The sequence below is a fragment of the Notamacropus eugenii genome, chromosome 1, assembly GCF_028372415.1.
Source record: "Notamacropus eugenii isolate mMacEug1 chromosome 1, mMacEug1.pri_v2, whole genome shotgun sequence".
Taxonomy (NCBI): Eukaryota; Metazoa; Chordata; class Mammalia; order Diprotodontia; family Macropodidae; genus Notamacropus; species Notamacropus eugenii.
Genome location: NC_092872.1, coordinates 400,548,282 through 400,560,663, shown reverse-complemented (window position 1 = coordinate 400,560,663; position 12,382 = coordinate 400,548,282). Strand labels below are relative to the sequence as shown.

Below are 12,382 nucleotides of genomic sequence, written 5' to 3'. Positions count from 1 at the left end.
TACTTCCAGTAATATACCCTGTTGGATAAGAGCCAAAATTGACCCACCTTCTATCTAATTCTCTGCGATGGTGAGTTATGTTATAATGAGTCTCCAGTGGGTTTACTGATTTTATCTCTGAAGTTATTCTGTCAGTGCAACTGTTTGTGTTGGCTAGGGGCCAAAAACTTCCTGAACAAGAAGTCAGAAAACCTGGGTTCAAGTCCCAGCTCTCCTGATTACTAGTCATATGGTTAGGAGCAAATCAATTAACCTCTCTGATACTGTTTCCTCTCTTGAATAAGTGGGGATAAAATTATGCTTGCACAAACTACACAATGTGGCTATAAGAGAAGCATTTTGTAATTTGTAAATTGATCTATATAAACACGAGCAATTATTGCTGCCTTTGTATCTGGAGAATAGCTAGCTATACATGTGGATTACTTCCTGTTCTGGGAACAAGGTGTCATGGCTTTGGGGGATTGTCTGTCGGTCTGTCAGCTTTTACTTTCCTCCAGTTACTTTTTTAATGGTTATGAAATTACCTGGTGCCTGATGGCGCTTTCCACTTATACCAGGGGAGAGAGTAGAGTAAAGATGAATGCTAACGGTAGGGACTGCATGCAAAGGAAAGCTGAAATCAGGTTTGAGCTTTATCTCTGTTGACTGTTAGATATAAAAGGACTCATTCTAATGCATGCACATCTTTTAAAAATTGCCCTGCTCTTATAAATTTAGACCTTGTACTTCTGTAGGAGTACAAACCTAGGGAAAAGTGAAGGCATCCTAGGCCTAGCATCAGTCATACTTTCTAGAGAGAGAAGTTTCCAGTGATTTCATCCCCATATGTGACCCACTAAGATTCCCTGCCCACTTTCCTGGGCTCCTATATTTGGGTCCAGTTGCAAAATACCTTGGTATCCCTTCCAGCATCATCTGATCAAAACATCCTTGTAAAGGGAATCAGAAGACCTGGGTTCTGTTTCCCTCTCTACATTTTGCATAATGGTGGCAGATAATTCAAACTCATTTTACTGAAGATACCTCATTTTAAAAATGGAGACAGTAATCATCAGGCTTTTATTTGGCTTCTCAGGAATGTGGTGGGGAAAGAGTGGGACAATCTATGAGTTCTTTGGCAAAGAAATCTCCACATTTAAGGGTCAGGATTATAATAGCCTTAATAGTGTTGGGTTGTATTTTTTATGTGAATTTTAGAGGAATGCTCATAATCCTTATTGTCAATATCCTTTGCTCATCACCCTCTTCCCACAGTTTTTTTAAGAAATGTGCCATTGAGGTCAAAAATTCCTCTAGCCAACTGTCCATAAATAGCCAACTGTCCCTAAATCACCAAGTTCTTTAGCTGTAGAGAATGTTGTGGACTATATATAACTCATGCAGTATTTGCTAGTTGGGAATTCTGCATGGCTTAGAAGTGCCGAGTGCGTGAATTCTTGGGAGAATTACTATCTTATAATAAGAAGAAACAAATAGCTCCTTGTTTACACCTCAGCTTGCTGCCTGACCCACTAGTCAGTATTTACACCCTTGGCTCACAAAGGAGTTTGAACAAAGTTTGGTTCCCCAGGGCCCTCACCGAGAAGGGATAGGGGGAGTGTAAGGTCTAAATAAAAAACCTCACTCAAGGTCTTATCCAAACTAGTTGTCACCAAAAAATGAAAGCCAGATGTTATTTTAGCAAGAAATAAATAAGTGGCCAAGCTGTGGATTGAACCTGAGGTCTCCTTGGATGGGTTCCAGGTGTGTCAGTAGCTGGACTCCCAGGTATACAAGTCTTAGATTCTCTACCTCCCCTTGTCTATCAACTTAGGTATCACCCTTGTGGATGGTTAATGAGCAATTAACACATGCCATGGATCCTGTGATATTAATATTGATCTTTTCCTAAGTCAGATTCAAATAGGTGTTAAGTTACTCTTGGCTCCTGTGTCCAGGGTGCTTTGAGTCAGGCATCAATCTTTAGAAAAGGGGAAAAGACTCATTAATAGTAAAGCCATTGGCTTCAAATTCCTGATGAATGATCTGCTTTTGTTAGGAGCTTGTGCCCTCTTCTTTATAGCAGCATTCTACAGATAACCACCCAGGACTCACTTCCTTAGCACAAATAAGTCTGTCCATTTGGAGGTTACCTCATCCCTCTTTCTTCTCCATTTCTAATTACCAAGGAGCCTTTCAATAGTTGGTGAAGATTTCTTGGTTGTCATTAGAGTCTCTTTAGGAAGATGACCGAGTCTGTTACTGCTGTTCCCTTGTCTGGTTTCACCTTTTATGTCTTTTATTTTTTTAACTAAACATGGGGCTCTGTACATAATAGACTCTAAACTGGCCTTTGGGTGGTATCAATTTGTTATTTCAAAACATAGTGGAGAGGGGGCAAGAAAAAGAGAAGTAGCCCTACTTATGTATCTTATTATTGTGCAAGAATTCTTAGATTAAACCTGAAAGCATAGATAGGTTACTTCTAATAGTTTTGTTTAAAAGACCAGCAGCCAAACAATACCTATTTTATTTTCTCAAAGTTTTTTTTTTTGTTTTCCTTCCTCATATGGACAGAGTGCCTGATAATTGAATTGTCCAGAAATTCCCATGAAATTTATGTTTTCCAGCACAGACAGGGTCCAGGGGGTGTCCATCAGTCATGGGGTGTTCACCTAAAATCAGTGGGTATTGCTCTGGAAAGAGCAATTTGTTTTTGTGATTTGAAATCATTTGATTTAAGAGCTTGACTTAAAAGCCTAGAAATCACTAGTGAATTAGGATTTTTTTAAATGTGTTTTCTTGATCTACATTTATATTATCTTCCTTGAATTATTTTTTCCTGACTTTAAAACTAACCTTATCAGTCCTTTCCTCTCCTGCTCACCTTTATCCCACAAAAGGGGAAAAATAGCTCCCCCTTCTGATTTTCCTGCTTAAGGACACTTTGGTGCAGCGGACACAGTACTGAACCTGGAATCTGTAGGAAGCAGATTCAGATATCTCATCTGGCCATGTCATTTTCCTCTTCATGGAGCCCCAGTGACTTTATTGCCTCTTCGATAAAACACAGACCTTTCATGTATAAATACCCGTCACCATCTGATTCCAGCTTGCCTTTCCAGGATTATAGCCCATGATTCCCCTCCCTGCATTCTAGCCAGTCTCGCCTAACTCTACACAGTATTCCATATCCTGTATCTGTACCATTCATTCCGCAGCTTTCCTCATGCCTGCAATGCCTCCCTTCTCACCTCGACTCCTTAGAATCTCTGTTTTCTTTCAAACCTCAGCTCAGGTATCACTTCCTGTGGCCTTTCTTGATATCTCTAGTTGAGTACCTTCTCATAAGTAATTGGATGCTACTTTGTACACTTTTTGAATTTACTCATGTTGTTTCCTCTCTCAGAACTGGAATACCTTGAGGATAAGAGCTATTTATATTTTTGTCTTTGTATCTCCAGCAGCTACCAGAGTACCCAGCACATAGTAGGTAATTAATGTTCATTGAATGAATAAATGAATGAAGCTATCTCACCTCTGACAGTCTGTCGTGGGTAGACCACAATGAAGTCGCTAAACCTTTCTGGGACCCAAATATATAGGTGCTTGTGGTCTCCTCATCAGTTAGTCTGTTTCTCTTTTGTCATTGTATTCCAGTGTTCAACATAGTGTCTGGGGCAGTGTAAGTCCTTAATAAATGCTTATTGATTGATTAATATCTGTAGTGGCTTCTTCTTGGAGTTGTCAGGTTCAAATGATATGCATAAAGTGCTTGGTGAACCTTTAAGTTAATTAAAGTGTTCTATAAATTGGGTTAGCATTGCCATCTTTATCTCCTCCCTTTCTTTTGCCATCTAGTATCTAATTAAACTTAGGAACGTAACTCTAGTGCTGGAGGGGACCACAGAAGCCATTTAACTTAAAGTCATCATTTTATAGATAAAGAAACCAAAACTCAAGGAGTAACCTGCCAGAGGTCACACAGGTAGTAAAAATCATCAGTGGAATTTGAACCCAGGTCCTTTCACTCCAGAGCTAACTGCCTTTCCTCTATGCCATACTGCCTCACTTATCCCTATCATCATGTTGTCCACTCTTCCAGCCACATCTCTAGAAATTGTCACTTTCTTTCCAGTCTTGCTGCCATCATCCAAGTTCAGCGCCTTATCCTAATTTATTTCTTGCATGCAGTATCACCCCATCTGAAGAAAATCTTTTACTCCTCATTATCTACTGAGTAAAGTCTTTATATTCTGCTGCTCCAAACTAGGTTCCCACTGTTCTCTTATGGGAATACTAGGATCCTGCATAGTTGATGTCCTTGTTACTACATCCACTTCTCCCCACCCCCATGCTTTGGATATCCATGCCTTTGCTCATGCCATTTTCCTCTCCTCTGAATGCCTTCCCCGACTTCCCTGAGTGTCTGCATCCTGCCAAACATTCAAGACCCAGCCCCAGTTTTGAGGGACAATTGTATTGATTACCCCCATTTTATTGAAAACCTTTCCTTGCTTCATGTCTATGGCATTGAAATTCATGTTCTCTTCCTACCTCTATGATTACTCCTCTTTGCTCCCTTTTCAAAAGACATTTGTCCTTCTGCTTTCTTTGTACTGCAGTCATTCCCCAGGATTCTTTCATTAACTTCTCGTTTTTCTCCACATACACTCCTTCCTCAGAGAGCCAATTGACTCTCATCACATCTAAATTTGACCTCCTATTTTCTCTACAGTTCTGTATTCTTGCCTGATAACAGGGCATCTCTCCTCTCATGTCCTTATATTACCCCACATTCAACTTGTCCATAACGAAACTATCCACCTCTTTCTTGCCCCACTATACCAATGGTTCAAACATTAGATTAACCAGTTCCCAGACTGAAATGTTTGAAGTTATCTTTGACTCTTTTTTCCCATTCAGATTGGATATAGCCAATCTGTCACTGTATTGTCTGTCAGTTTTTACTTCTGAGAACCATATTTCAAGAAGCAGCAGAATTTACCAGGATGCTGAGGGGTCTTGAAACTACATGAAATGAGATAACGCCTGTGAAATACTTTGCAAATCTTAAAGCACTACGTAAATGTCAGCTATTATTATGAAGAATGGTTTAAAAACTGGAGATCTTTAGCTTGGTAATAGAAACCTTGGGGAAGACATGTTAGCAGTATTTAAAGATTTGAAAGGATGTTGTATGGAAGAGTAATTAGTCTTGCTTTGGTTCCAACTTGGACCAAAGGGTTATAGTCGGGCAAATTTTAGTTCAATATAAGGAAACCACTTAGAACTGTTTTAAAACAAAATTGTTTGCATTGTGAGATATTGAATTCCGTGTCATGAGAAGTATCTAGGAAAAAGCCAGGTGACCATATATTGAGAATATGTTACAAGGAGCTCATACTTCTGGTTAGACAAAATAACCTTATGGATCCATTCCAAATTTGAGGTATTATTTTTATTCTTTATCCATCTTTTGTCATATGTCTCACATCTGTCTCTTCTCTATTTCCAGTGGCATCCCCACAGTCTAGCCCTCATCACCTCATACTTAGATCTGTATAGTCTTCTGATTTCTCTGCTGCCAGGCTTTGTTCCCTCTAATCCAGATGTGTAATATTGTTATGCTTTCTTCCTATAATATTTTTCATTGTTATTTATCTGCCCCCAAACCTATGATTCCTCATCGCCTTCCCTCAAAAGTTCATCCATTCATTCACTCACTCTGCAAACATTTGTTAAGTACCTACTGCTGAGTGTTCCATGGAGATAAATAATGATAAAATATATGGTTTCTATCTTCATGAAGTTAATAGTCTATTGGAGGAATGACACAATCACAAACATTTCACGATAAGCAAAACAAAGTAGTACTATGTGGGGGCAGGGCAAGGGTGGATCAGGGAGGACTTAATACAGGAGGTAACTTGGGAGTTGGGATTTAGAGAGTATTATAGGCATAGAAAACAGTACAAGCAGAGGCATGAAGGCAGGAGGGCATGCCATACACCTTCAGGTAATATATAATACTGATTTGGCTGAAGATTAGAATGTTCAGAGGGGAATAATATGAAATAAGATTGGAAATTTATGGTATCACCATATTGTGGCTGGTCTTCAATTCCAGGCAAAGGAACTGGAATTTTACTTGAGAGTTATTGAAGTTCTATTCACAGAAGAGTAACTTGCACAGAAAGATTATTTGTGTAGCGTTGTGAAAAGCAGGTTTCAAAGTAGAAAAATTCAAGGCTAGTAGTCTAGGTGGTTGATAATGAGCATAAGCACCATTTAGACACTCAGGCTCCCCAATTACACAGAAAGCCACTGGAGGCAAAGACTACCTTCTTTCTTTGAAAATCTCCAATGTACCTAGCATAGTCTTAGATATATAGTTGGGGCAGGAGGGAGGTTAGGGGAGGAGGAAGGGAAAGAGGTAGGTTCAGTAAATACTGCTTGATTATAAGGGAAATCTGGGGGGGGCGGGTAACAAAGTTTGTCTGTACAGTACTAGAAAGACTGCTTCAGCAGAAATCCTCACCCTTTCTGATTGAACAGTCAGGCATAAGTTACATCTGAGCCCCAAATGCATCATGATTTTGTTCACCGAGGGTAAAGTGGTGGGAGTTTGGCAATCTCTGATTTAGTCTGTGTTTGAAAAGAGGTTATTCACCTTAGATTAGTATCCCTATCTATTACACATCAGTCCAACATCTCGAGGCTGTGTAAAATTCTAGAACGGGGAAAAGTGGAACATAGGTGTGTGTGTATGTGTGTGAGTGAGAGAGGAGAGAAGGAAGGAAGGGAGAGAGAGAGAGAGAGAGAGCGCGCTCCAGATGCTAGAACACCTGGAAGCTATTTGTGAAGATCACTGATTCAGTCCACAGCTTGGGCCATTCATTTATTTCTCACTAAGTGAACATCTGGGATTTAGTTTGAAACGCCAACAGGTCTGGATTCGACCTCTTGAAGCCGTGGTTCTGGAGGAACTGCTTGCCTGGGTTTGGAGGGACTGAGGTGAGCATTTCTTAAGCTCTTTTGCAGATCTCAGTTCAAATGGTATAGCCAGGGGGCTGAAAATCCTTCAAGTGCTTGAGAAGCATTTGAAAAGGAATTAACCAGGGAAGATTCAGTTTGATCAAAGCAGGAATACAATCTTCAAACTAGTCCCCTTCCCCTTTCACCTTCCCACCCCCACCCATCCCTGTGGTTTTTAATATTATCCAGGTATCCGACCTTTTCCAGGGGAAACACACACATCAGGTGTGTACACTCACACAACAAAATAACAACTGGGAAGTGGACCAGGAAGGAAATGTAATGGAAGCAGTAAAATTCTAATTAGTTATAGATGACAATTAGTCACAGACAGTTACCCTACATTACTTGGTTCTAGTCTGGAAAAGCTTAAAGGACCTTTATGTATATAGAAACACACACATACGTAAATATATATAAATATTGGTGTCTAGAGAGACATACACAGAACTGCAGCATTATTAATATACCTTGGTGGAGTTTTGGGCTTTTAAAAAAATTAAAAGGGAGATCTGTCATTCTTGAGCTTGAAACGGTTGCTGTCAGACCTTCTTTTTGCTTTGAACTTTCCCAGAGCTTTAGCAAAGGCCATTTGGTTCACCCAGGATCTTTTAAAACAATACACGGCCAAAGAGTTTCTGCTGAGTTGCACCTGCCCTCTGTGACATCAATTCATAAATTTCTCTTCCAATTTGCATCTGTCAATTACTCTGAGGAAAGGTGGTGGAGGGTGTTGTGGCTATAGATGAAGGGGTGAGAAAGACTTAGCCTTTTCCAAAGTGCTAGTATGTGCATCTGTATGCATATGCCATCCTATTTAGGATTCACATTGGTATACTGTTTTCAGACTGAAAGGTGATCGATTGACTTTGAATGAAGAAAAATCTGTGGCAGTTAATTCAACTCACTAAGTTATGTGTTAAGCTTTTACTTTGTACACAATGTCGGGCTAGATTCTGCGTAGGGCGAGAATGTTACAAAAAAGAATAAGACTGTTTCATTTTTTTGTACTTGTATCCCCAGGGCACAGTGTCTGACACATAGTGGGCATTTAATAGTAAGAGCTAGCATTTATATAACATTTCCAAGTTTTCAAAGCACTTTATATGTCATTTAATCCTCACAACAACCTGGTAAGAGCATACTATTATTGTCCTGACTTTACAGATGAGAAGGCTGAGGCAGAATTAAGTGATTTTTCTAGGATCTCAAACTTAGTACGTATCTGAGGTGGGATACAAACTCTGGTTCCACTGAACCAACAAGCTTCTCAATCAACTAATAAACACTGATTGATTGACTGAAGATATGGTTATTATCCTCAAGGATGTTATAGTGTAGCCTAAGGTAACAAGACCTACGTGTACAAATAAATATAATATGAAATAAAATGTGAAAACCCTTGAGAGATGCAGATGAAGTACTTTGAGGGGTCACGGGAGGAAGAGAGAGAGGAGCATGTCTTGCTGAAGAGATTAGTAAATTGATCCTTGGAGATAGGTAGGCAACAATTGGGAAAGATATGGGAGAAAGATATTGTAAGAATAGAGGGTGACAGAAGCAAAAAGACAGAGGCATTTGGGGGATGAGGTGGAGGGAAGGATGAGTAGCTAATAGACCAGTTTGTTTGGAATATGAAGTATAGGAAGGAGGATAGAGTGAGGTATGAATTAGGAAAGATATATTATAGCCAAATTGCTAAGGGCTTTGAATGTCAAGCTAAGTATTCCCTCAGTTTGTCAGGAAATGGAGAAGCACTAAAGATTTTTTTCTTTTTTTGTAGAATGGTGACATAATAGAAGGAGTGCTGAGGTGTGTAAAATGGATTAGAGTTCTGCTAATTCCTTAGGAGAGATGGCTCCAATTTAACCCTAGGCTTTTCAAAGAATATTTAATGATTTATAATACAGATTGTATACACTATTCACCAAGCAGCAACATTAGCTTTTCCGGAATTATTCTTTTCCCCTAGCTAGTCTACCTCCCTTCTGTTATGCCTCTCATACAATTATTCCCATGTAGCTGACCACATATCTGGGCAGCTAGGTGGCACAGTGGATAGAGTGCCCAGCTTGGAGTCAGAAGATTCATCTTCCTGAGCAAATCTGGCCTCAGACACTTACTAGCTGTATGAACCTGAGGAAGTTGTTCAACCCTGTTTGCCTTATCTGAAAAGTGAGCCAGAGAAGGAAATGATAAACCATTCAAATATATTTGCTAAGAAAACTCCAGATGGGATCATGAAGACTCAAACATGACTGAAAAGACTGATCTTGTTAACAATAATGGCATCTGACCAGTCCAGATCTGGGATTGACCAAACTCTCACCATCAATGCAGGTTGACAGCTCATCCCTGGGCAAAACAATGAAGAAGGTGAAATTTTGTCATTGGGAAACCCCTGTCTTCTTTCAGGCACCAGAGCGCTTCAGGCACCATTCACAGAATCTTAGAGCAGAATGGGACCACAGAGGTCACTTCATTCAAATGGGGAAAATAAGGTACAGAAAGGAAAAGAGACTTACCAAGGTCATGCAGCAGGTTAAATGGCAGAGCTGAGATGAGAAACTTGTCTTTTGACCCCTTATCTGGTACCCTTCTTACTACACTAGGTTATTTTACCTCCCAGCTATTTGGTTCAATCAAACAATCTGCAAGCATTGATGAAAGTACTTAGTCTGTCAGTGAACAGTCATTTATTAAGCACCTACTGTGTGCACTAAGCTAAATGCTGTGGATAAAAAGTGGTTTTAAATAGTTTAATAGGGTTCTGGCTATGTGAATGAATAGCTGCATTTCTCAAGGAGCTCAGAGTTTACTAAAGAAGACAACATGCAAATAACTATGAGTAAGAAGTATATATGCAAGATATATTGGGGATAATCTCAGAGGGCAGGTGCTAAGATTGAGAAGTACTGGAAAAGTCTTATTGCCAAGGGACTTGGAGGAGACCAGGAGGCAGAGAGGAAGAGGCACAGAGGTCCAACATAGGAGACACCTAGTGAAAATGTAGGGAATATGGAGATGCCATTTTGTGTGGGGAACAGTGAAGAGGACAGTGTTACTAAACCAGGGTTGGGGGTGGGGGTGGAAAGTAAGGTATAAAGAGGCTAGAAAGTAGGGGCCAAGTTATGAAGGACTTTGAATGTCATCCATAGGATTCCATCCTTCAGGTAAAAGGGAACCCCTGGAGTTTATTTAATAGGTGGGGGGAGAAATGCACTTGAGGATGATCAGTTTGACTTTTAGGTAGAAGATGGACTGGAGTAGGAAGAAATTTGAGGCAGGGAGACTAACCAGTCAGGGCGACTTCAGTGTGCTATGATGAGGGCTTTACACCAGGGTGGTGGCAGTGTCACTGGAGATGAGGGGCCATATATGATAAATATTATTGTTGTTTGTCTTTCGTTCTCCAAGAGGACCAATGACATCATGGGGTGATGTTTTGACTTGCATGTGAATAGAATTTAAGTGAGGCAGAGATGTGCACAATCATCACCCTAATTGTATACATTGTATACATAAAATTGTATACATGTGGACCAATGAGATCACCAAGTAATTCTGTCTTCCTTAGTCATTGAAGTCCAGTAGCAAGATATAAGTTAGGACAACTGGCGATGGCCCGAGATGCAGCCTATAACCTTGGCATCTTTGCTGTCTGGCCAAGTTCTCAACCCTCCACAGTAACTGCTTCAGTTGCCATCATGGCTGTTGGAACAAGTTGTTCTCATCTACCCATTCTGCTGGAGGAAGTCTTCACATGCTTGGGGTAGACATCCCTCTAACTCACCTATTGGGTTGAGAATTATAGCTTACCCTTAACTTGGTTTAGTTGTCTGCTGAGATGGTTTACTGGGGTCTGGTTGCTAGGCATGTTACAGCTTCCTGGAGTTACAGGTGAGAGCTGGGTGAGAGGTGCATACCAAAAGTGGATGAGCTGCCCTGGAGGGCTCAGCAAACCCTCAGATGATAGTCCTCCCTGAACACCCCTAAGATAGAAATGATAGATCACCAGTTGATTAGGGGAGTGAGAAAGAGTGAAGCATTAAGAATGACACCTAGGTTGTGAGCCTGGGTGATTGGATGGATGAATGGTAGTGCCCTCCACAGTAATATGAAAGTAAAGAAGAGGTGAAACTTTTGGGGAAAGAATAGTGAGTTCAGTTTTTTATAAGTTGAGTTTAAGATGTCTGTAAGATATCCAGTAAGATGTCTACTAGGCAGTTGGAGATATGAAAATGGAGGTCAGTAGAAAGGTTAGAGCTGGATGAATGGATCTGAGAATTATTGGCATAGAGTTGAAAATTGTATACATGTGGACCAATGAGATCACCAAGTAAAATAGTATGGAGGGAGAAGAGAACAAGGTCCAATAGGGAAGCTTTGGAGGACACCCACTAGGTGTCTAGGAATGACCTAGATAATGAGCAAATAATGGAGACTATGAAGGAGTTGGTCAGACAAATAGGAGGAGAACCAAGGGAGAGCAGTTTCATGAAAACCTAGAGAGAAGAGCTGGAAGAGCCTTCAAAGAGTTTATATTTAAGTATATGGAAAATATATGCCAGATAAATGAGATATATTTTGGGGGAAAGCGGTTGGGGTGGGGGAGTGATACCAGGTAAGATATGGCATTGAGATTTAAGGTGATATAACCTTTGAAGGAAACTAGAGATTCTAAGAGGCTGAGATAAGGAGAGAGAGTGTAATCCAGGCATGGGGAACAGCATTTGCAAAGGCTCGGAGACAAGATATGTAGGATTGGATATGTGGAACAATTTGTAGTCCAGTTTGGTTGGACCATTGAGTGCACTAAGTGAGAATAATGAGTAATAAGTCTGGAAAAGTGACCTAAAGCCAGATTGTAATTGGATTTAAAATCACAGAGGAGTATATGTTTTATCCAAGAGGCAATAGGAAGTTCCTAGAACTTTTTTGACTTGGAGAGTGACATGGTAAAACCTTTGAAAATATCATTTTGGCAACTATGCAATGCATGGATTGGAGAGGGGTCAGTAGAGATAGAGAGACCACTTAGAAGAGTATTGCCATAGTCCAGGAGAAAGGGGATGAACTGAACAAGGGTGGTGGCTATGTGAATGAATGGAGGATAGATGTGAAATAAATTGTGTAGGTAGTAGAGATCACAAGACTTGGCAGGTGAATGGATCTGTGAGGTGAGGGAGCTTGACAAGTCAAGGATTACTCCTGTACTTTAGACCTTGGTGAGTAGAAGGATGGTAGTAGGGCCCTCAACACAATCAGGAATGCTAGGAAGGTTGATAGGTTAGGAGGAGAGTTAATGAGTGCAGTGGGAAGCATTTGGGATTTGAAGATAAAGGAAATGTAGTCAACTCAT

General features: G+C 40.3%; 1 protein-coding gene across 1 annotated transcript in view; it reads left to right on the top strand.

The window, feature by feature from the left end:
* Positions 1–12,382, top strand: part of SLIT3 (slit guidance ligand 3) — a 796,526-nt gene that overhangs the window by 112,424 nt on the left and 671,720 nt on the right. The window lies entirely within an intron of this gene.